Source organism: Budorcas taxicolor, chromosome 9 (genome assembly GCF_023091745.1).
Source record: "Budorcas taxicolor isolate Tak-1 chromosome 9, Takin1.1, whole genome shotgun sequence".
NCBI lineage: Eukaryota > Metazoa > Chordata > Mammalia > Artiodactyla > Bovidae > Budorcas > Budorcas taxicolor.
Window position 1 is genome coordinate 47,352,403 of NC_068918.1, and position 25,770 is coordinate 47,378,172.

Below are 25,770 nucleotides of genomic sequence, written 5' to 3' on the forward strand. Positions count from 1 at the left end.
ATTCACAAATTCTGTAAACTTTGTTTCTAAAATTTATGCTAAATCTGATACTTCATTGTTTTCTCCTTTTTGTTATCCTAATCCAATTTATGTTGCTCTCTGGCAACATAAGTGATTTCACTGTTTCCATGCTCTGCCCCCACCCCTCCTTTCCATCTGTTTTCTAGTGACATCTTTTTAAATGAAGATGCAATCATTTCTTTCCAATATAATTCTAGTCCTCTTGTCCTATTTTCTTATGATCCAGGCTCTATGGGTTTTATTCTTTCTCTCAGACACCAGGTGCATTCCTGCTTTAGCAGCTTTTTCCTTCATGATACCTCTTTAAATGTTTGTCTCCTTGTTGCTGATATTCCAGTTCAAGTGTTTCTTGTGCGGAATCACTTCTCTTGATTTCTTAAACTGAAGTTCTTTACAACTTTGTCATCCTCTATCAAATTACCCATTTAGTTTTCTTTTGATCACTCATTGCTCTCTGAAATGATCTTGGTTATATGCCACAGGACTGGAAAAGGTCAGTTTTCATTCCCAATCTCAAAGAAGGGCAATGCCAAAGAATGTTCAGACTTACCATACAGTTTTGCTCATTTCACAAGCTAGTAATGTTATGCTCAATATCTGTCAAGCTAAGCTTCAGGAAATTTCAGATGCACAAGCTGTGTTTAGAAAAAAAGGAGAGGAACCAGACAGCAAATTGCCAATGTTCCTTGGATCATAGAGAAAGCAAAGGGATTCCAGAAAAACATCTAGTTCCTTCATTGACTGTGTGAATCACAACAAACTGTGTAGACTATTGAGAGAGAGAAGAACACTAGACCACCTTACCTGTGTCCTGAGAAATCTGTATGCAAGTCAAGAAGAAACAGTGGGAACCAGAGATGGAACAACTGACATGTTCCAAATTGAGAAAAAAAGTACAAGGCTGTATATTATCACCCTGCTTATTTAACTTACACGCAAAGTATATCATGCAAAATGCTGGGCTGGATGAAGCTGGAAGCAAGATTGCCAGGAGAAATATCAATAACTTCAGATATGCAGATGGATACCACTTTAATGGCAGAAAGTGAAGAGGAACTAAAGTTTTTTTGATAAGAGTGAAAGAGGAGAGTGAAAAAGCTGGCTTAAAACTCAACATTAAAAAACTAAGATCATGGTATTCAGTCCCATTACTTCATGGCAAATTGAAGGAAAAAAAAGTGGAAGCAGTGGCAGCTTTTATTTCTTGGGCTGCAGAATCACTGCGGATGGTGACTGCAGCCATGAAATTAAGACTTTTCTTCCTTGGAAGGAAAACTATGGCAAACCTAGAAAGCATATTAAAAAGCAGAGACACCACTTTGCCAGCAAAGGTGTATATAGTCAAAGCTATGGTTTTTCCAGTAGTCATGTACAGATGTGAGAGTTGAACCATAAAGAAGGCTGAGCACCAAAGAATCAATGCTTTCAAATTGTGGTGCTGGAAGAGACTCTTGAGAGTCCCTTGGACTTCAAGAAGTTCAAACCAGTCAGTCCTAAAGGAAATCAATCTTTAATATTTATTGGAAGGACTGATGCTGAAGCTGAAGCTTCAGTACTTGGGCCACCTGATGCGAAGAGCCACTCATTGGAAAAGCCCCTGATGCTGGGAAAGATTGAAGGCAAAAGGAGAAGGGGACTGCAGAGGAAAAGATACTTAGATCACCATCTCAGTGGACATGAATTTGAGCAAACTCCAGGAGATAGTGAGGGACAGAGGAACCTGGTGTGCTGCAGTCCATGGAGCTGCAGTCAGAAGACTTAACGACTGAACAACAATATTTGCATTTATGAGTTGGCTTTCTGATTTTAGTTACAACATTGACCTATACATAATAAGTGTGCAATAAACATAGGTTGAATAAATTGATACTACCATGATAGGACTTTAATAGATTTTAAATGGCCTTCTGGATCTCATTCTGTATAGGCTTGACCTTTCTAATATTAGACTGACTTATGCCTTAACTAACAATGGAAGAAGGGAAGCACCATCCCCTGGAGAATGCTGTGCAAATACTAACTGGTACAGTGTGCAGTCTGGCTGCATGGTTTCAACAGAATGGACTAATTCCTGAAACAACCTACTCAATTACTAAAAGTAACTGTGTATTAAATTTGAAGGTCAGTTTGGGTACTCATGACAATAATCATTCCTGGAAAGTTCTCTGATATGTAGAATATCCAGGATAAAGCAAATTGTGCCATTTAACATAAACATAAAATGCTATCCTGATATAGGAGAAATGATGTACTTCAGATGCAAAAGTTTTGGGAAAGTGAGTAGCAATTATTAGAGCTGAACACTTTATGCACATTATTTCATATATAATGTACTATTATTTTTCCTCATTTTTGCTGTGGAAAAAATTGAGTTAGAAAAGGGGTAGAAGACTTGGCCAAGGTCCTATAACAAATAATTAGTGGAGCTGGTATTTGAACACAGGAAGTTAAATCCAGAGCCAGAGCATTCTTAACTAACATATTACACTCTGTATGGAAACAACAGGAAGTAAACATTTTTCCCTATAGTAGGTTCCATTAGTATAATAGCATGCTTAATGGAGAAATGCAATTAAATCAGAATTTCCCAAAATGTGCTCCATAAAACACTAATAACTCTATATAGTCTGTGAGGGAAAAAATATTTTAAAATAAGATCATTTTTTTAAAAGTCCATATAATTATAATGCTTTTCTTTGGAAATTCTATTTCTTATCAGTCTTATGAGAGCTCATCTGGTACTGAAGACTCAAAAGTACTGAAACAAAACATCCCCATGTTATTTTTACAAAAGAATGAGTCCTCTGCATTCTTTTTTTTTTAAAAACTTTATATTTATTGATATCCCAAGAGATAAAACACATGTTTGGGAACCTTTTTTAAGATGAATTCTTTGGACACTCCAAACATTTGGCAGAACTGGCAGCAGAATATCACAGAAGAGAATGGAGGTGGTTTTGTTGCACTTTCATCTATTAAAGGCTATCAGCATTCGCTGACTGAAAATGCTTAGTCCCCACTTTACTGATAGACTATTAATGTACAAAGAAACAGATCTACTTGTGGTGTGCTCATGTGAAGTAAGTCAGCCACACTTAGGAACACAGATCTCTGTGTGGGTGTGCATATGGGCTGTGAGGAGGGAGAAGCAGGGCAGCTGAGAGGAAAAAAAGAAGCTTGGTTACATACATATTTAAAAGTCAAGAGGATGTGGTGCTTAATTTTTTTCTTGGATTCATTACATCTCTAATCCCTGAATTTGTTACCTTTAATTTTGTTGATTAAAAGATATGTAAGAAGGTGAGCACTGTGGTCTTACTGAACTAGTGGGTAGTAGCTACAGTTCTTTTTTTTTTTTTTTGCAACAAGAGAATTAAAAATGTAATCAGCTTTGAAAAGTGGCGGGTAAAAAGAAAGACTATGAATAGATATGGATCTAAATAACTGCCTGACTAGCAGACAGTCTTTGCACAACTCTAGAATTTAGATAAATTATTTTTAAAGTTTAGAGAAGAGTCAGATTAGGAAAGAGATAATTTTTCTGATTGATCATTGCATACAAAAAGGCTTGACTTATGCATTTTGAAACAGAACACAATGTAAAAGCTGAAAAATAAACCATAAAATACAATGCTGAAAATTTCCATATCACAGCTGCCCAGAGTGCATAATAAGAAGGATATTCGTAATGTCCAGATGTACATAAGTCTATAGGGATGCCTCTTGCCAACAGCAAAATGAAAGGAATGACAATGTCAGTCACATCCAATACTCTATGTTAATGTTTTTCAAACAGTTCTTTCCCACTCAGAAATAGTACTCATTAATAATGGATAGTACTGTATGAAGGAGAGGGAATGTTGCCTACAAAACTGATGGAATTCATTGTTCATTACTCATCTCCTCTCAACAGTGAACTACATTTCTGCAGGATGATTTTTCTTTTGTCTTTAAAACTATGTCAAAATAGGTTTCAAACCTTTTAAGCTAATTGATCTCTTTCTTTCCTGAACATTTCACATGTGGCACTAATGCATTGCCCGTTCTCACATTTCCCTCTTCATCCCTACCTGTCCCTATTTCACATCACTCCTTTTTAATCATAGTTTTTGACTAGTACAGTTGAAATGTGCAGGAAAGTTCTCAAGTTTCAAAACTGCCTTGAAATCCTGATGGTAAAATCAATATTGATTTTTTTTTTTTAATAATTCTAATGTTCCCTTCCTCTGCTTGGTTGTTCAAGCAGCTATCAGTAGGGCCTATGGATTTGCTGATCTATTTGAAGGTTTCCAGATTATATAATCAAATATAAGAACTGAAAAACCACTGATTTCAGAAAGGTTACCAATTCCATGGAGATTAATTTCCTATGTCACTTTCTTTTGGGAAGCACCTAATTATCTCTCTTAGACTAAGAAGCCATTTGGAGTCACTTTTGTATAATGACCTCCACTTTTAATACTTTTTAAGCAAATGCTTTTTTTGAAATAACTTTGAATATCAGACCAACTGCCTAGTATGCTATTCACATTAAAAGCTACCTTTTAGCAATATATTGGAGAGCTCATGTATAGAAATATTCACAAGATACAAATTGGAGCTATGCTGCTGCTGCTGCTAAGTTGCTTCAGTCACGTCTGGCTCTGTGTGACCCCATAGGTGGCAGCCCACCAGGCTCCCCCATCCCTGGGATTCGCCAGGCAAGAATACTGGAGTGGGTTTCCATTTCCTTCTCCAATGCATGAAAATGAAAAGTGAAAGTGAAGTCACTCAGTCATGTCCACTCTTCACAACCCCATGGACTGCAGCCTACCAGGCTCCTCTGGCCATGGGATTTTCCAGGCAAGAGTACTGGAGTGGGGTGCCATTGCCTTCTCCAAATTGGACCTGTAGAAAAATCACATTTATACTAAACTCCACTTAATGATAATGCCTTCATATAAAACAGTGCATATCAGATGAAAATGACAATTTAACATATATAGCAATAAAAATATAAATTCTGTCTTTGTTCACAGATCCAACTGCCACTTAGTTGAGAAATTCAAATTCAATTAAGTTTTTCCCATTTCTATAATTTAATTACAAGCATGATTTCCCATCAGTTGAGATTCATTTGCCTCAGTTATGTCTTATCAAAGGAAAGAATATTTAATTATCCCATATCCAAATAATAAAAAACACATATGGGGTAGACAAAATAATTATCAAACCTCCCTCCCCTGCCAAAGTTGTCAAAATTCAAATTCATACCACCTGTGACTGTGCTATGTTGCATAACAAAGGGGGATTGAGGATGTAGAGGGAATAAAGGTGCTAATCAGCTGCCCTTAAAATAAAAAAATATTATCTTGCATTATCTGGTCCAACACAATCACAAGGATCGTAAAAGTGAAAAAGGGAAGCAGAAGAGAAAGTCATACCTTATAAGAAGGACTTTGCGTGCCATTGCTACCTTTGAAGATGAACAAAGGGGACCAAGAGCCAAGGAATGCGGTGGCCCATAGAAGCTGAAATAGGCATACAAAAGGATTTTCCTCTAGAGCCTCCAGGAAGGAAGTGATTTCTGTTTTTACCTTGATTTTAGCACAGTGAAAGCTGTGTTGTACTTCTAATACACAGAACTGTAAAGTAATAAATTTGTCTTGTTTTAAGTCAGTATGTTTGTAGTAATTGTTATAGCAGTCATATAAAAGTAATATAACATATATGGAATTTAGGGGATAGTCATGTTTGCCTTTCCTTGCTAAGTAGTTCTGAGCAGTATTTCTTATATCTATCAAGACTCATCCAAAGGGACAGACAAATACATGATGTATGGATATATGGATTATGCAAGGATTTGGCTTATCCAGTTGTTGGGGCTGGCTAAACAAGTTCAAAATTTACAGGGCAGGCAACCAAGAAGGAAGGATTACAAACAGATTGAAATCCCATAAAGGCCAATCCCTGTTGCTCACTAATGGCCTTCTCTTTTTCTCAGGGAAAGTTTGTGTCCTCTTTTAAAGGAGTAACAACTGATTGAGTCAGACATACCCAAGATAAACTATTAAATTAAATTGATTAAGAATTACATCTGCAAAATCTCTTCAAATCTACAACTAAAGATGCTTGGTGTTTGATTTGTGTTTGGTTAAAAAACTGGGAGAAGTTGTGTGTGTGTGTGTGTGTGTGTGTGTGTATGTGTGTGTGTGTATATGTGTGTGTGTGTGTGTATGTGTGTGTGTGTGTGTGTGTGTGTGCAATGTTACTTTCTTTCATTCCTCAGACTATTGCAAAAGAGTATCTTTTGAGCTGTTCTTTATCCCCCATCCAGACATATACTAGAAAGGGAATTCTTGGGAGCATAGTTTAGCCTAGATAAATTAACACACCAGAAAGTGATTATCAACCTTCAGTTTGGGATGCGTCTCTCCTAACTATTCTGCCTCGATCAGTCTCCTTTCAATTTCCGTTCCTAGGAGAATATACAATGTCTTACTACCATGTATATTTTGCTCCATTTAGAATACCAATAATAGCAGGAGTATCATGAATCTGAAGGATAACTAGTGGTCAAGGATGGTGAGGACTTTACTGTGCATAGTTCTTAATGATAAACAAAAACAGATAATGTTTAACATTTCACTTTGAGTAGGATCTTATATCTTCTTTAAATTTACCCCTTTGAGATAGTCAATTCCCAGGCAGGTTGATAAGAAGTCCGGGGACCCCTGAGGAGAGAGGGGTCTGGGGTTTTCAAGGAGGAGATAGGGGTCTGGGGTTCTCAAGAAGGAGGAAGGGACAATGTTTATTTCTCTACATTCCTTAGTCTTAGTCACACAAAACGTTTTTGTTTTTTTTTTTTGCTTTAAGCCTGGAACTGATTATTACACAACTCAGTTTAAATTCTGTACTAGGGATTATATAACAACAATGTATCCTGCTTGAGGACAGTTTCTCCTTCCTAAAAACCTTCTGACTAATCCTGACATTTTAGAGTGTATATTATGGGAGTGGGCCTGGTAGGATCTTTCTATTGTTAAATTCTAATCCTGTTACCCTAAAATGTAAATTGTGGGAGTGGGTCTGGTTAAATTTTTACAGCCTTGAGACATTCTTTTGATTTATTGTAATAGCTAATTACAAAACTATATAACTCCCTTGCTAACACTAGCAAGGGGTGCATTCTGCATACCCCTTCTGATGTCTATGTCAGAAGCTTTCTCTGTCCCTTTCATACTTGAATAAAACTCTGCTATACAAAAGCTCTTGAGTGATCAAGGCTGATCCCTGGTCCCGAAGCTAAATCTTCTTCAGAGATCACAAATCCGACACTGTTCACCATAAGCTATCACCTTTCCATGGTTATTGCTTATTGAATGTCTTGCTGCCAAACTGAAAACATTTGTCTGTTTCCCACCTTTTCCCATTCTATTCCCCTAATCCAGGGTGCTAGCTTCAGAATTTTACAGGACTTTCTCCATTGATTCAATCAGATGGGCCCTTTGACCACATCCATGTTGTTCCCTCTTTATACCTTCATGCTGCTGCTGCTGCTGCTGCTAAGTTGCTTCATTCGTGTCCGACTCTGTGCGACCCCATAGATGGCAGCCCACCAGGCTCCCCCATCCCTGGGATTCTCCAGGCAAGAACACTGGAGTGGTTGTCATTTCCTTCTCCAATGCATGAAAGTGAAAAGTGAAAGTGAAGTTGCTCTTCACGACCCCATGGACTGCAGCCTACCAGGCACCTCCATCCATGGGATTTTCCAGGCAGGAGTACTGGAGTGGGTTGCCATTGCCTTCTCCATTATACCTTCATAGTACATTCTTATTCCTAGAACCAGTTACTATCTTAAATTTCATTACGCATTGGCTTACTTCATTATTTTCTGCTCTCCCTGTGCAATCAAAGTTCTTTGAAAGTGGGAGCTGTCTCTGTAGTTCAACATTGTATGTCTAGCAATCAGAACAGTACTTAGCACTGTCAATAAAATTTGTTTCATTCTGAGGTTTAGCTTAAATGAATGTGTAATCAAATGTTCTCAAAAATAATGGAACAATTCCTGGGCATTTATATATCTTAATATGGAACAGATGACTTAAAATTTTTCAATGAGTAAATATGTCACTAATGCTCCTAAGACAACTGAAGGCAGTTTTTTTTTTTATATTAAAAAGATAAAGTTCACAATGATTTATGTTTTGTAAAGTCTTTTGAGTATAGAATGAGGGTTTACTTGTCGTTGGGAATTTTCAATATGCTAAATAATAACTCTGAGATGGACAAATTCATAGACTCAGGTTGGATTGTAGTTCAATCATATCTCAGCTGTGTGGCTGTGGACAAAATTAGGTTTTTATTGTCTTTCAAGTGAGGATAATATTGGATCCACAGATTTTAATGAGGATTTCATGAGGTCTACATAAAGGAAATCCTTAAATAATGCTATCTACCTATTCATTTCTTACCAGCGATAACATAGATTTTTCCATGGACAATACATATAGTCTTATTTAATAATCAGTATTTGGGGCAGAGCTGCCATGAGCAAAAACGAAAATTCTTACCTCTATGCATGTGGGATCACTTTGGTTGTGTCCAACTCTGTGACCCTATGGACTGTGGCCTACCAGGCTTTTCTGTCAGGGGATTCTCCAAACAAGAATGCTGGAGTGGGTTGCCACACCTTTCCAGAGCACTATGTTTCCTGCTACCCTAGCTGTCAACTCCCCTGAGCACCCAGTGCTGCCAGGGCCACAGCAACCTATGCAACTGCACCACCTCGACACCTGGCACTTACTGGGGAAGCCCCAAGACCTCCAGGGCAGCCTCAAGAACAAACCCCAGTGGACAACTCACATGCAGAGGTGGAGATAAAACCACAATTGAAACCCAGGGGCAGTGTGGCTGCCCCAAAACCTCCCCACCAGCTGTACAAGCTGCAGATTAAGTCTACATGATCAGCTAGGCAGACTCTGTGTCAATGGAATATATAAAAAAGCATTGAGTGCTCCCACAAAAGATGCACTAATTCTGACAGCTATGGACATTAGAGGCAAGAACACACAGGAGTAGGACCAGATTAGAGTCTGAGCTGGCCCCACAGCAGGTCCAAAGACTAGCACAGTATTGGAGGGCATCCTGGGGAGGTGAAGTGTACCAGGACTCCCAGCAAGGGAAAGGACGCTGACAGCAGAGACTGAAGAAAAGCATTTACTATTCTTATATTTTGACTTGTTCTGTAGTTTCATTTGGATTGTTGTTGTTGTTGTTGTTATTTTTTCCTTTTCTTCCCACCTCTGTTGTAGTTACCAATTTTATTAGCACTATGAAATCTATTTAAGTTTTTGAGTTTTTTTTTTAAACCACACTTTTTATTTCTGTTACAAACTTCTGCCTCTATGTTAGCCTTTTGTAGTTCTGTAGAGTTTCCTTTTCTCTCTCTCTCTTTCTTTTTTTAATTTTAATTTTTTAAATCTTAAAGTGTATTATTATTTTTCTACATTTATTCCTTTATTTGTTTTCCTACTGTTCTTTTCCCCTTGCAATTAATCTTTAACATACAGAAATCTTCTTTATCTACCTCTATTTAACTTTTCATTTCTATTCTTTCTTTCCTTTCTTTTTCTCACAATATTTGTTAGTGTTGTTTTTATTGCTTTATTCCCCAGTTGGTAACTTGCTTTAGTTTGTTTTCCAGTTTGTGCTTTAGTTAGTTTTGTTCTTAATTGGTGGATATCATTTTTTATTTCCTTTGTTCACTGAGTCAATCTATTGTACCTTATTTTTGTTGGACTTTTTTGATTTTGCTTATGGGTGTATATGTATGTGTGTACATTCCATTATTTTGATTATTATTTACATGATTTTTAATTGTAATTTGTCTGTTTTTTTTTTTTTTTATTTTGTGGTATTTGTTTTAATCCATTTAATGCCATTAACAAACCACCTGTAGAATCTCCATTCCTGGCCAGAGAACAAGCCCTGAACCTTTGGAGTGAGAGCACTGATTCCAAGGCCCTAGAATACCAGAGAACTCCTAACCCTAGACAGTACCAAATAGTGAGAACTCCCAGGCAACTGCTTGCATATAAGACCTAGCATCACCCAACTACCTGTGCCAATCACACTGTGCAATCACAGACCTGTACCAATCATCCTGTGTAGGACACCTCATCCAAACAACATGCAAGACAAAATTACAAACCCAATCATCAGCAGACAGGATTACCAACTCACTCAGCCCTGCCCATCATGGGGGCCAGCGGTGGTGGGGATTTCACCTCCTCCCACCAGAATGCAAGCACAAGTGATATTCTACACAAAACTTACACAAACCACGGAATCAACCTTACGAGGGCAATAACCAAAAGAAAGAAAGAATTCAACTTTGAAACCTGGAAAAAGGAGAGCTCAAACACCATATGCCAATAATAATAATAACAGTAATGAAAAGGCAGAGAAATATTGCACAAAAAAGGAACAAACTTGAGACACACAAGTCCAAATAAATGAAGAGGAAATAGGCAAAGTACCTGAAGAAGAATTCAGAATAATGATAGTAAAGATGATCCAAAACCTTGAAAATAAAATGAAGAAAATAATCAATCAACAAAGATATAGAAGAATTAAAGAATAAACATATAGAGACAACAAAAATACTGAAATTGAAAATACTCTAGAAGGAATCAATAGCAGAATATCTGAAGCAAAATAACAGATCAGTGAGCTGGAAGATAGAATGGTGGAAATAACTGCTAAAGAGCAGAATAAAGTAAAAAGAATGAAAAGAATTAAAGATAGTCTCAGAGATCTCTGGGACATATTAAATGCACCAACATTAGAATTATAGGGGTCCCAGAAGAAGAGAAAAAGAAAGGGTATGAGAAAATTTTTGAAGATCATAGTTAAAAATTTTCCAAACATGGAAAAGGAAATAGTCAGGTAAATCCAAGAGGTGCAGAGTCCCACACAGGATAAACTTAAGGAGAAACATGTCAGGACACATGCTAATCAAACTAACAAAAATTAAACACAAAGAAAGAATATTAAAAGGAGCAAGGGAAAAACAACAAGTAAAATAAAGCGTACAAGTAAAATCCCATACATTTAACAGCTGATCTTTCAGCTGAAATTCTGCAGGCCAGAAGGGAATGGAAGGATATATTTTAAGTACTGCAATGGAAAAATCTACAACCAAGATTACACTAATTGGCAAGGAGCTTATTCAAAATTGATGGAGAAATCAAAAGTTTTGCAGACAGGCAAAAATTAAGAGAATTCAGTACCACCAAACCAGCTTGACAACAAATGTTAAAAGTCAGGAAATACAAGAGAAGTAAAAGATCTACAAAAACAAACCCCAAACAATTAAGAAAATGGCAATAAGAACATATATATTAATAATTACTTTATATGTAAATGGATTAAATGCCCCAAGCAAAAGACACAGACTGGCTGAATGGATACAAAACAAGACCCATATATATACTGTCTACAAGAAACCCATTTGAGACCTAAAGACACATATAGACTGAAAGTGAGAGGATAGAAAAATATATTCCATGCAAATGGAAATCAAAAGAAAGTTGGAGTAGAATTCCCCATATCAGACAAAATAGACCTTAAAATAAAGAATATTACAAGAGAAAAGGAAGGATACTACATAATGATCAAGGGATCAATCCAAGAGGAAGATATAAAAATTATAAATATCTATGCACCTAAAATAGGAGCTCTTCAATACATAAGACAAACAGTAATGGACATAAATGGAGAAACTGACAGGAACACAATCATAGTAGACTTTAACATCCCCTTACACCAATCGACAGAGCATCAAAACAGAAAATTAATAAGGAAACAGTCTTACATGATACATTAGAAGAGATGGATCTCACTGATACCTTCGGATCATTCTATCCAAATGCAGAAGAATACACTTTCTTCTTGATTGCAGATGGAACATTCACCAGGAAAGACCACATCTTGGGTCACAAATCAATCCTCAGTAAATATAAGAAAATTCAAATCATATCAAGCATCTTTTCTGACCATAACACTGTGAGACTAGATATCAATTACAAGAAAAAACTGTAAAAAACACAAACAAATGGAGATTAAGCAATATATTTCTAAATAATGAACAAGTTACCAAAGAAATCATAAGAGAAATTTTAAAAAATTCCTAGAAACAAATGACAATGAAAACACAACAACTCAAAACCTATGGGATGCAGCAAAAGCAGTTCTAACAGCAAAGTTTATAGCAACACAATCCTACCTCAAGAAACAAGAAAAACATTGAGCAGACAACCTAACTTTGCACCTAAAACAACTGGAAAAAGAAGAACAAAAAAACTCAAAGTTAGCAGAAGGAAAGAAATCATAAAGATCAGAGCAGAAATAAAGGAGAAAGAAATGAAAGAAACAATGGTAAAGATTAATAAAATTAAAATCTGGTTCTTTGAGAAGATAAAAAAAATTGACAAACCTTTAGCCAGACTCATCAAGAGAGAGTGAAGAATCAAATCAACAAAATTAGAAATGAAAAAGGACAGGGTATAACAGACAATGCAGAAATACAAAGGATTATAAGAGACTATTATGAGCAACTATGTGGCATTAAAATGGATAACCTGGAAGAAATGGACAGATTCTTACAAAAGTTCAATCCTCCAAGACTGAACCAGGAAGAAATATAAATTATGAACAACCCAGTTACAAGCACTGACATCGAAACTGTGATCAGAAATCTCCCAAAAAACAAAAGCCCAGGACCAGATGGCTTCACAGGTGAATTCCATCAAACATTTAGAGAAAACTAATGCCTAGCCTTCATGGAAGGAACATTCCAAACTGATTCTACCAGGCCACCATCATCCTGATACCAAAACCAGACAAAGACAGCAGGAAAAAAGAAAACTACAGGCCAATATCACTGATCAACATAGATACAAAGAACCTCAACAAAATTCTAGCAAAAAAAATTCAACAGCACTCATACACCATGATTGAGTTTGGTTTATTCTAGGAGGCAAGGATTCTTCAATATATGCAAATCAAACAATGTGATACAGCATATTATAAATTGAAACATAAAAGCAATCTCTGTACAAAATTCAGCATGTATTTATCATTAAAGCTCTTTATAAAATGGACATAGAAAGGACCTACCTCAATATAATAAAGGCCATATATAATAAGCCCACAGTAAACATTATTTTCACTAGTGAAAAACTGAAAACATTCTTCCTATGATCAGAAACAAGACAATGGTGTCCACTTTCACCATTATTATTCAACATAGTTTTGGAAGTCCTAGCTATAGCAATCAGAGAAGAAAAAGAAAGAAAAGGAATCCAGAAAAAGTAAAGCTCTCACTGTTTGCAGATGACATGATATAGTACATAGAAAACACTAAAGATATTATCAGAAAATTACTACAGCTAATCACTGAATTTAGCAAAGTCACTGGAAACAAAACCAATACACAGAAATCACTTGCATCCCTATATACTAACAATGGAAAATCAGAAAGAGAAATTAAGGAATCAATCCCATTTACCATTGCAACAAAAAGAATAAAATATCTAGCACTAAACCTACCTAAGAAGACAAAAAAACTGTATACAGAAAATGTTAAGACCCTGATAAAAGATCAAAGATGACATAAACAGATGGAAAGATATGCTATGTTCCTTGGCAGGAAAAATCAATATTGTGAAAATGGCTATACTACCAGATGTAATATATAGATTCAGTGTGATCCCTTTCAAATTGCCAATGGCATTTTTCACAGAATTAAAACAAAAAATTTTACAGTTCATATGGAAACACCGAAGACCCCATATAGCCAAAGCAGTCTTGAGAAAGAAGAACAGAGCTGGAGGAATCAACCTTCCTGACTTCAGATTATATTACAAAGATACAGTCATCAAGATAGCATGATGCTGGCACAAAAACAGAGATATAGACCAATGGAAAAAGACAGAAAGCCCAGAAACAAACCCATGTACCTATAGGTGCGTTACTTTTGACAAAGAAGGCAAGAATATACAATGGGGCTAAGTTAACCTCTTCAAGAAGTGGTTCTGGGAAGACTGGATAGTTACATGTAAAAGAATGAAGTTAAAACACTTTCTAACATCCTACACAAAGATAAACTCAAAAGGCCTAAATGTAAGACCAGAAACTATAAAACTCAGAGGAAAACATAGGCAGAACACTTGAAGACATAAAGCAAGATCCTTTATGACACACCTCCTAGAGTAAAGGAAATAAAAACAGAAGTAAACAAGTGGGACCTAGTTAAAAGCTTTTTGCACAGAAAGGGAACTATAAACAAGGTGAAGAGACAACTCTCAGAATGGGAGAAAATGAAACCAATTGAAACAACTGACAAAGGATTAATTTCCAAATATACAAGCAGCTCATACAACTCAATATCAGGAAAACAAACAACCCAATCAAAAAGTGGGGAAAAGGCCTAAACAAACATTTTTCCAAATAAGACATACAGATAGCTAACAAACACATGAAAAGACACTCAACATTGCTCATTATTAGAAAAATGCAAATCAGAACTACAGTGAGATATCACTTCACACCAGTCTGAATGGCCAACATCAAAAAGTCTACAAACAATAAATGTTGGATAGGCTGTGGAGAAAAGGGAGCACTCTTGCACTGTTGGTGGGAATGTAAATTGGTACATCCACTCTGGAAGAGGGTATGGAGATTCCTTAAAAAACTAGGAATAAAACTACCATATGACCCAGCAATCCCACTCCTAGGCGTATGCCCTGAGGAAACCAAAATTGAAAAAGACACACATACCCCAATATTTATTGAAGCACTATGTACAATGGCTAGAACATGGAAGCAAACTAGATGTCCATTGACAGATGAATGTATAAAGAAGAAAGAAGTTGTGGTACATATACACAGTGGAATATTGTGAAGTTGATCAGTCGTGTCCAATTCTTTGTGACCCCATGAACTGTAGCCCACCAGGCTCCTCCACCCATGGAATTTTCTAGGCAAGAGTACTGGAGTAGGTTGCCATTTCCTTCCCCAAGTGGAATATTACTCAGCCATAAAAGGGAATGCATTTGAATCAGTTCTAATGAGATGGATGAACCTAGAATCTATTATGCAGAGTGGAGTAAGTCAGAAAGACAAAGATAAATATGGTATGCTAATAGATATATGTGGAATCTAGAAAGATGGTACTGATGAATTTATTTGCAAGGAAGCAGTGGAGAAACATAGAAAACAGACTTATGGACATGGGGAGAGGAGAGGAAGGGTGAGATGTATGGGGAGAATAACATGGGAACTTAATTATCATATGTAAAATAGATAGCCTATGGGAATTTGCTGTATGTCTCAGGGAACTCAAAAGGGGCTCTGTATCAACCTAGAGGGTTGGGATGGGGAGGCAGATTCAAAAAAGTAGGCAGGTTCAAGAAGGAGGGGACACAGGTACACCTACGGCTGATTCATATTGATGTTTGACAGAAAACAACAAAATTCTGTAAAGCAATTATCCTTCAATTAAAAAATAAATAAAAATAATAATCAGTATTTAGTACTGACTTTTTATAAAATAGGAATAGCAGCATCCTCTCATTGCATTAAATATTTAGCTTTCAATAATATGCTTTGTTTTATTTTTTATTAAAACATATTTTTATAACACAACAATAAAAGAGTAAGTTAAAAAAAATGTTAGAAAAAACTTGTCACTGCTAAATGACAAGAATATGAAGCTAACTAGATATTCACCCAAAGGCCTTATATGCCATAGTACTGTGATACTCTAGGGTAACACCTGTTGTTATGGTGTAAGCAATAGCATCCTCTTTCATTCTCAAAAGTCTATTATGAATTTTATTGTTGACCTAATTGAAATAAACAATATGAAGGAGTGGAAGAGAGATTTAACTACAGATATTTCAGAATTTAAAAGAGAAAAAAGAATATTGTGTACAATTGCCTACCTGTGTATTAGAGAACTTAGATGAAACAGATATATTCATTTAAAGACAATGTATTAAAATTGGCAACTATATATATAAAACTCTATAAATGTGAAACTGTATATATATATAATGTATACTATGTACACACATACCTAATATATATAGTATACATATAAAATTTGAATAGTCCTAAAAGTCTTTAGAGAATTTAAGTGTGTTAAACATCTTCTGACAAATAAAACACACCTGACTTAGATGGTAGCATCAAAGAATAAATAATCCAATTTTAACATATCCCTCATAGAGAGAAAAATAAGTAATCTTGATGAAGCAAATATAATTTTAAAAGTAAAACACTAAAACAACAAAAGAAGAGAAGCTTAAGAAAAACATTCTTACTTGAGAACATAGTTACAAAACCCTAAACAAAATATTGGCAAAGCAAATATAAATATTTTTCTTCATAAAAAAATCAAAGGGATGAACTAATGGACAAATACAACAAGTGTGTATGTGCACGCACGCACGTGCATGTGCTCAGTCACTCAGTCATGTCTGACTCTTTGAGATCCCATGGACTGTAGTTCTTCAGTCTCCTCTGTCCATGGAATTTTCTAGGCAAGAATACTGGAGCAGGTTGCCAGTTCCTAGGCCAGGCGATTTTCCTGACCCTGGGATCAAACCTGTATCTTTGAGTCTCCTGCATTGACAGGCAGATTCCTTACCATTGTACCACCTGAGAAACCCATATAACACGTAACTCCTCCCAAATTGATAACCAATTGGTTATCACTAAGAGTCGGATATGACTGAACGACTTCACTTTCACTTTTCACTTTCATGCATGGGAGAAGGAAATGGCAACCCACTCCAGTGTTCTTGCCTGGAGAATCCCAGGGACAGGGGAGCCTGGTGGGCTGCCATCGATGGGGTCGCACAGAGTCGGACACGACTGAAGTGACTTAGCAGCAGCAGCAGCAGCAGTGTAAATCTTACCTTTTTGCCTTTGCATACTGTTAAAAAGGTAAGAATTTTCATTGCATACAAAGATGAGCACAATAAAGGACAGAAAGGGTATGGACTTAACAGAAGCTAAAGATATTAAGAAGAGGTGGCAAGAATACACGAAAGAACTATATTAAAAAGATCTTCATGACCTAGATAACCATGATGGTATGATCACTCACCTAGAGCCAGACTTCCTGGGATGCAAAGTCAAGTAGGCTTTAGGAAGCATCGGTACAAACAAAGCTAGTGGAGGTGATGGAATTCCAGTTGAGCTATTTCAAACCCTAAAAAATGATGCTGTGAAAGTGTTGCACTCCATATACCAGCAAATTTGGAAAACTTAGCAATGGCCTCAGCCTGGAAAAGGTCAGTTTTCATTCCAATCCCAAAGAAAGGCAATGCCAAAGAATGCTCAAACTACTGCACAATTGTACTCATCTCACAGGATAGCAAATAATGCTCCAAATTCTCCAAGCTAGGCTTCAACAGTATGTGAACCATGAAGCTCCAGATACTCAAGCTGTATTTAGAAAAGACAGAGGAACCAGAGATAAAACTGCCAACATCTGCTGGATCATCGAAAAAGCAAGAGTTCCAGAAAAAAATCTACTTCTGCTTTATTGACTATGCCAAAGCCTTTGGCTGTGTGGATCACAACAAACTGTGGAAAATTCTGAAAGAGAAGGGAATACCAGACCACCTTACCTACCTCCTGAGAAATCTGTATTCAGGTCAAGAAGCAACAGTTAGAACTGGACATGGTACAACAGACTGGTTCCAAATAGGGAAAGGAATATATCAAGGCTGTATATTGTCACCCTGCTTATTTAACTTATATGCATGCAGAGTACATCATGAGACACGCTGGGCTGGAAGAAGCACAAGCTGGAATCAAGATTGTCAGGACAAATATCCAAAACCTCAGATATGGAGATGACAGCACCTTTATGGCAGAAAGAGCAGAAGAACTAAAGAGCCTCTTGATGATTGTGAAATAAGAGAGTGGAAAAAGTTGGGTTAAAACTCAACATTCAGAAAATGAAGATCATGTCATCTGGTTCCATCACTTCGTGGCAAATAAATGGGGAAACAATGGAAACAGTGACAGATTTTATTTTTGGGTGGTCCAAAAATCACTGCAGATGGTGACTGAAGCCATGAAGTTAAAAGGCTCAGAAGAAAAGTTATGACCAACCTAGACAGCATATTAAAAAGCAGAGACATTACTCTGCCAACAAAGGTCCGTCCAGTCAAAGCTATGGTTTACCCAGTAGTCGTGTATGGATGTGAGAGTTGGACTGTGAAGAAAGCTGAGCACCGAAGAATTGATGCTTTTGAACTGTGGTGTTGGAGAAGACTCTTGAGAGTCCCTTGGACTGCAAGGAGATCCAACCAGTCCATCCTGAAGGAAATCAGTCCTGAATATTCATTGGAAGGACTGATGCTGAAGCTGAGGCTCCAATACTTTGGCCACCTGATGGGAAGAACCCACTCATTGGAAAAGACCCTGATGTTGGGAAAGATTGAAGGCAGGAGGAGAAGGGGACAACAGAGGATGAGATGGTTGGATGGTATCACCAACACGATGGACATGAGTTTGAATAGGCTCAGGGCATTGGTGAAGGACAGAGAAGCATGTGTGCTGCACTCCCTGCAGTCGCAAAGAGACAGATACTACTGAGAGACTGAACTGAACTGAGGGTAAGTCTTTCCTCTTACATAAAATCCACATAGTAAATTCTTCACTATAGTGACCTAATTGGATAAACCCATAGACTCATCAAATTCAGAATTTCCCAAACTTCATTTATATGATGATATTTAGTAAATCTTTCTCACTTCCACTTTTCCCAATCAATACATTAATCAGTTCACCAAGCAAGAACTCTTGAAGTCATCATAAACTATTTTTATCCCTGAATGAAAAGCTTACAGTTGATTACTGAGTCCTGCTAGTTCTGTTGTTGATATGGCTCCATCTTCAGTGATAATCACCATGTAGAGCACTGCAGCCACGTTTGATGTCATCATATTCTAACCCAACTTACCCAGTTTCAGTGACACTGCAGATTTATCTCTTTAACATGTGAATCTGATCATTGCTATTTACATAAAACTTTGTTTTGTTTTTCTATCCACTTCAGTATTAAAATCTAATGTCAACATAATATCTGTGTTTCTGGCCCCTGACTTCTAGATGTTACCATATTCCTATACACTATACTCTATTAATACTAAATTACTTGCAGCACTTACATAACACTTTATGATGTTTCTTTGCCTTTACAAATATTTCTTGTTTTGCTTGTAACATTTTTTTTTCTTTCTTAAATGGTTGATCCATACTTTCTTCAAAGAAGACAATCACATGAGATATCTACTTTGAGATTCTTCCCACCTACTTTTTATCTTTCTCATGAAACCTCCTCTCCCCCTTTACCATTTCTACTGTACTTATTACACTGTAGTTTAATTTTCTTTTTATTTCTTTTTTCCTGCCTAGACTGAAAATTCCTTGAAAGAAGGATCATGGCTTGATCTCTGTCATAGTGCCTAGCATATGCACTCAGTGAAGCTTTGTTAAAGAAGTGACAAACAAATGTATGGAAGTAGAATGTAAAAGCATATGTACTAGGATGCATATGTACACTCAAAATTTTGAAAGTGATTCTTTTTGTTTTGACTAAATGTGAGATTTTTTCCTTACATTACACTTCTTCGTTTATATTTTGAGAAATAACGCGTATATGCAGTTCCTAAGGTGGACAAATCATTAATATAAAGATTCACTGTTGAATGATTTAAAAATGTGTGTTTGGACTTCTTGTGTTCTTTTGGGTTGTTAAAAAACTTCAATACTTATTCGAACACTTGAAAGAAAAAGAAACAGTAATCCGTAGAAACTACACAACACTTTGGCATGTGGTATGCATTTGCTGAAGCAGAGGCCTGCCATATGCCATATGTGATGTGCCACCCAACTTTGCCATCATGTCAGTGAATTCATTGTATCCTGCAGCCAAGCCACATGGGTATGACATGCCTTACACTTCAGTATTTCTATGAACATTTTTCCACTAAATTCTGTCACACATGGTATCCATAATCTGTTAGGATGAGTTCTGCCCATTTTGTCACCTTTAACATCTGAAAGCTCTTATGAGGGTGCCAAATTGATTGTTCTTCTGATTTGACTCAGATGTGAGTCATTTTGGGCGAAATTTTTAAAAGGATTTCCAGTAGTCACTTTTCCATGAAAATTGAAACAAGAATGGGTAATGACACATACAAGAGATCACTTGGAGTGTGGTTAATTACATAAAAGATTACTTTTTACTCACATATACATGACCAAATATTTACTGAACCTCCATGATGTGCCAAGCACTGTGCTATAGGCTGAGGAAGAAAAATATGAAAAAGTAATAAACCAGGATTCTCCTCCTCAAGGAGGTTGTGGGAAAATGAAAAAATAAAATAAATATTAGGGAAGTTTTTATTTTATTCAATTCATATTATCGTTATTTAAAAGTGATCTTTAAATAAATGTCCACTCACATTTTCTTCTTGCCACTTCAACAAAGGCAAAATACAACCTACAATAGAGCCATTTATTTTTTTAAGATAGAATGACGTACAGCAATTTAGAATTGTAGAGAAGAATCAGGAAAATTTTGTGTGCAAACAAAGCAAACAAAAACTGTGTACCCATTTTTCTGCATATATTTTCTGTAGAAGTCATTTGGGGACTTTAGCAAAAAAGACTGCATGAAAAACATCTACTAACAAGGCTTTATGTATGTTATTTGAAAGAAAAGAGGGTTTTTTTTAACCTTTTTTTTAAAAAACACATGTTTTGGTGGTCATATTAAGAAAAAATACTGTCCTCAAAACAAATATAAAATAAACACTGAAGACATTTGCCTTTTTAAAAGAATATCATAATTAGTAAGGAAATGAGTATAGCCTGAAATAATGGCATAGGCAATTTTCTAAATTAACTTTTACATTAAGATGGGAATGTATGTGAGCTAGTTAAAATTTGTGAATAACCATTTTTTATGAGTGGAAAAGACTAATTTTCACAGACCTTGACATTGTATGCCAATCAGAATTGAATTTCTGAACATAGGAAGTTTGCTTACTATTCCCTGTATATTTCTATAGGCATTCATTCAATTTTGACTGTATGGCACTTATTAAACTGTGTTAGCATGTTTTTATCATAATGAGAATTGCTTTAAAATTGAAGGTAGGATTTTGGTTTGAATGTTTATTTGTCCTATCAAAAATATTAGCAAACATGATTATTTAATTTTATATCAATCATCTAGAGTTATAATGTAATAAAAATATTTGACAATATACTTATTACCCATAAATTGGTGCCAAACAGTTAATCCTATATTAAAAGCATGGCATATAGGCAAAAATTAGAAAAGATGGACCTTCCTGGATTAAAGTGAGAAAGCTATTGAATTCAGTAAGACATTAAGTGAAAGTCGTGTCTGACTCTTTGTGACCACATGGACTATAGAATCCATTGACTTCTCCAGGCCAGAATACTGGAGTGGGTAGCCTTTCCCTTCTCTAGGGGATCTTCCCAACCCAGGGATCGAACCAAAGTCTCCTGTATTGTGGGCAGATTCTTTACTAACTGAGCTATCAGGGAAGTCCATAATGAAATCATAAAAGAAACGTTAGGATTAGAAGAGCATTGTTAATATTTTCTATAAAAAGCAAACTGAGAGTTAATGAATTAACATTTGATAAATTCTTTTGTTATCAATGGTATTAATGACATCATACACTTAACCTGAGTCTCCTTCACACATACTCAGAAATAATTTCACAAGTTAAATAAGGGAAAAATTTAATAGTATCAGTTTTTGAGGGGAGAATATTATTTATATCCTAGTTTTAATTAATCTAAGACTTCTCAGTTCAGTTCAGTTCAGTCTCTCAGTCGTGTCCGACTCTTTGTGACCCCAAGAATCGCAGCACACCAGGCCTCCCTGTCCATCACCAACTCTCGGAATTCATTCAAACTCACATCCATCGAGTCGGTGATGCCATCCAGCCATCTCATCCTCTGTCGTCTGTTCTTCCTCCTGCTCCCAGTCCCTCCCAGCATCAGGGTCTTTTCGAATGAGTCAACTCTTCGCATGAGGTGGCTAAAGTACTGGAGTTAAAGCTTTAGCATCATTCCTTCCCTAAGAACACCCAGGGCTGATCTCCTTGACAATGGCCTGGTTCGATCTCCTTGCAGTCCAAGGGACTCTCAAGAGTCTTCTCCAACAACACGGTTCAAAACCATCAATTCTTCAGCACCCAGCTTTCTTCACAGTCCAGCTGTCACATCCATACATGACCACTGGAAAAACCATAGCCTTGACTAAATGGACCTTTGTTGGCAAAGTAATGTCTCTGCTTTTGAATATGCTATCTAGGTCGGTCATAACTTTCCTTCCAAGGAGTAAGTGTCTTTTAATTTCATGGCTTTAATCACCATCTGCCGTGATTTTGGAGACCAAAAAAATAAAGTCTGACACTGTTTCCACTGTTTCCCCATCTATTTGCCATGAAGTGATGGGACCAGATACCCTGATCTTCATTTTCTGAATGTTGAGCTTTAAGCCAACTTTTTCACTCTCCTCTTTCACTTTCATCAAGAGGCTTTTTAGCTCCTCTTCAGTTTCTGCCATAAGGGTGGTGTCATCTGCATATCTGAGGTTATTGATATTTCTGCCAGCAATCTTGATTCCAGCTTGTGGTTTTTCCAGCCCAGCGTTTCTCATGATGTACTCTGCATATAAGTTAAATAAGCAGGATGACAATATACAGCCTTGACATACCCCTTTTCCTATTTGGAAGCAGTCTGTTGTTCCATGTCCAGCTCTAACTGTTGCTTTCTGACCTGCATATAGGTTTCTCAAGAGACAGGTCAGGTGGTCTGGTATTCCCATAGCTTTCAGAATTTTCTACAGTTTATTGTGACCCACACAGGCAAAGGCCTTGGCATAGTCAATAAAGCAGAAATAGATGTTTTTCTGGAACTCTCTTGCTTTTTCCATGATCCAGCGGATGTTGGCAATTTGATCTCTGGTTCCTCTGCCTTTTCTAAAACCAGCTTGAACATCTGGAAGTTCACAGTTCACATATTGCTGAAACCTGGCTTGGAGAATTTTGAGCATTATTTTACTAGCATGTGAGATGAGTGCAGTTGTGCGGTTGTTTGAGCATTCTTTGGCATTGCCTTTCTTAGGGATTGGAATGAAAACTGATCTTTTCCAGTCCTGTGGCCACTGCTGAGTTTTCCAAATGTGCTGGCATATTGAGTGCAGCACTTTCACAGCATCATCTTTCAGGATTTGAAAAAGCTCAACTGGAGTTCTATCACCTCCACTAGCTTTGTTCATAGTGATGCTTTCTAAGGCCCACTTGACTTCACATTCCAGGATGTCTGGCTCTAGGTGATTGATCACTCCACCGTGATTATCTTGGTCATGAAGATCTTTTTTGTACAGTTCTTCTGTGTATTCTTGCCACCTGTTCTTAATATCTTCTGTTTTTGTTAGGTCCATACCATTTCTGTCCTTTATCAAGCCCATCTTTTCATGAAATATTCACTTAGTATCTCTAATTTTCTTGAAGAGATCTCTAGTCTTTACCATTCTGTTTTTTTCCTCTATTTCTTTGCATTGACCTCTGAGGAAGGCTTTCTTATCTCTCCTTGCTATTCTTTGGATCTCTGCATTCAGATGCTTATATCTTTCCTTTTCTCCTTTGCTTTTTGCTTCCCTTCTTTTCACAGCTATTAGTAAGGCCTCCCCTGACAACCATTTTGCTTTTTTGCATTTGTTTTCCATGGGGATGGTCTTGATCCCTGTCTCCTGTACAGTGTCACATCCTCATTCCATAGTTCATCAGACACTCTATCTATCAGACCTAGGCCCTTACACCTATTTCTCACTTCCACTGTATAGTCATAAGGGATTTGATTTAGGTCATACCTGAAAGTATTCCCTACTTTCTTCAATTTTAGTGTGAATTTGGCAATAAGGAGTTCATGATCTGAGCCACAGTCAGCTCCTGGTTTTGTTTTTGCTGACTGTATAGAGCTTCTCTATCTTTGGCTGCAAAGAATATAATCAATCTGATTTCAGTGTTTACCATCTGGTGATGTCTATGTATAGAGTCTTCTCTTGTGTTTTTGGAAGAGGGTGTTTGCTATGACCATTCCATTCTCTTGGCAAAACTTAATAAACATGGTATACATGCTTAAAAAATAAAAACAATTGCCCTAATGCCATTTTGATAAAACCAACCACTAAATATTCTCTAGACTCTCATAATTCTAGGAAACTTATTTTTAGATGAATATTTATACTAAGATAACTTTTTAGCCAAAACATATAATTTCTACCTGTCCCTGGTACCTCTAGTCAATTTTATGCATAACACAATCAACACACTAATTGAATTGGCAATAATAAAGGAGCAATAGTAAAATTCAGGCAGCTATAGAGACAGAAAATACTTCAATCTATTTAATAAAGATAGAAGCAGTAATGGGTTCATAAAGCAATTTGTAATAGATAGGGCTGTGAAATTGGCTAAATCAAACCTCCATCACACACCCTCACCAATGACCACACTGCGTTTTCATTTCTGTTAAAATGAGCAAGACAAACATTTACAAATTCATTATTATCTATTACTGTCCTCCTTCAGAAATATTGCTTGTATTTCATATATCTCTACAGATATTTTAGTGATGCCTGAATAAACTGACGTAGAAGAAAGATCGCTGGCTTGGGAATTGTGAGACTTGGGTCCTTGACATTAAATATATCTAGGATCTTGAAAAAGTTAGCATTTTGTTATATTAATTTCCTATTCTGCAACAGGAGAAACTTTGTAGATGACACTTATGGTAGTCTATATCTCTAACATTTATAATTATATCAATGATCAGAAAGCACTTTATAGTAGTATTACTGTTTATAATTATGCATAATAGCTTTATGTATAATATGCATCTAGACAGAACTGAAACCTAAGCACTGAGAGCCTCATCCTTAGTATTCACTGTGCTCACCCTATTTTCTTTCCTTCCTTTGTTCCTTTTTTCATCTTTCCTTCCAGTTCTATAGAGTAGAAAAACATGTAGGAATTTAATTTTTTGTTTTGGTAGATGTGTGTGTGTGTGTGTGTGTGTGTGTGTGTGTGTGTGTGTGTCCATGTGTGAGGGAACTGACTAGAAATTTGCATCAGCTTCCCCAGTGATGATGATGGAAAATTTCAACCACATAAAAATTTCCTATTCTCATGTTACACCTAGATGTTATTTTTTTTCTATTCTTTTCTAAATTTTAAATTAGATACCTCCTTCTGGTTGGGTATAAATCCATCTAATGTATGGAAAAGGAAAATTTCTGGTGATACTAGGGAACTTAAATGATTAACACTGTAATCATGGTTTCCTGCCTTACCAGAAGTAAAATTATTATAACTTTGAAGAGGTAACTAATTTTGTATAACTCATCAATGATTGTAAGTTTTTGAGATTTAAAAAAAAAGAATAACATCTCATAGAAAGTGAAAGTGAAGTCACTCAGTAGTGTCCGACTCTTTGCAACCCCATGGATTATAGTTCACCAGGCTCCTCCGTCCATAGGATTTTCCAGGCAAGAGTACTGGATTGGGTTGCCATTTCCTTCTCCAGGGAATCTTCCAGACCCAGGGATTGAACCCAGCTCTCCTGCAT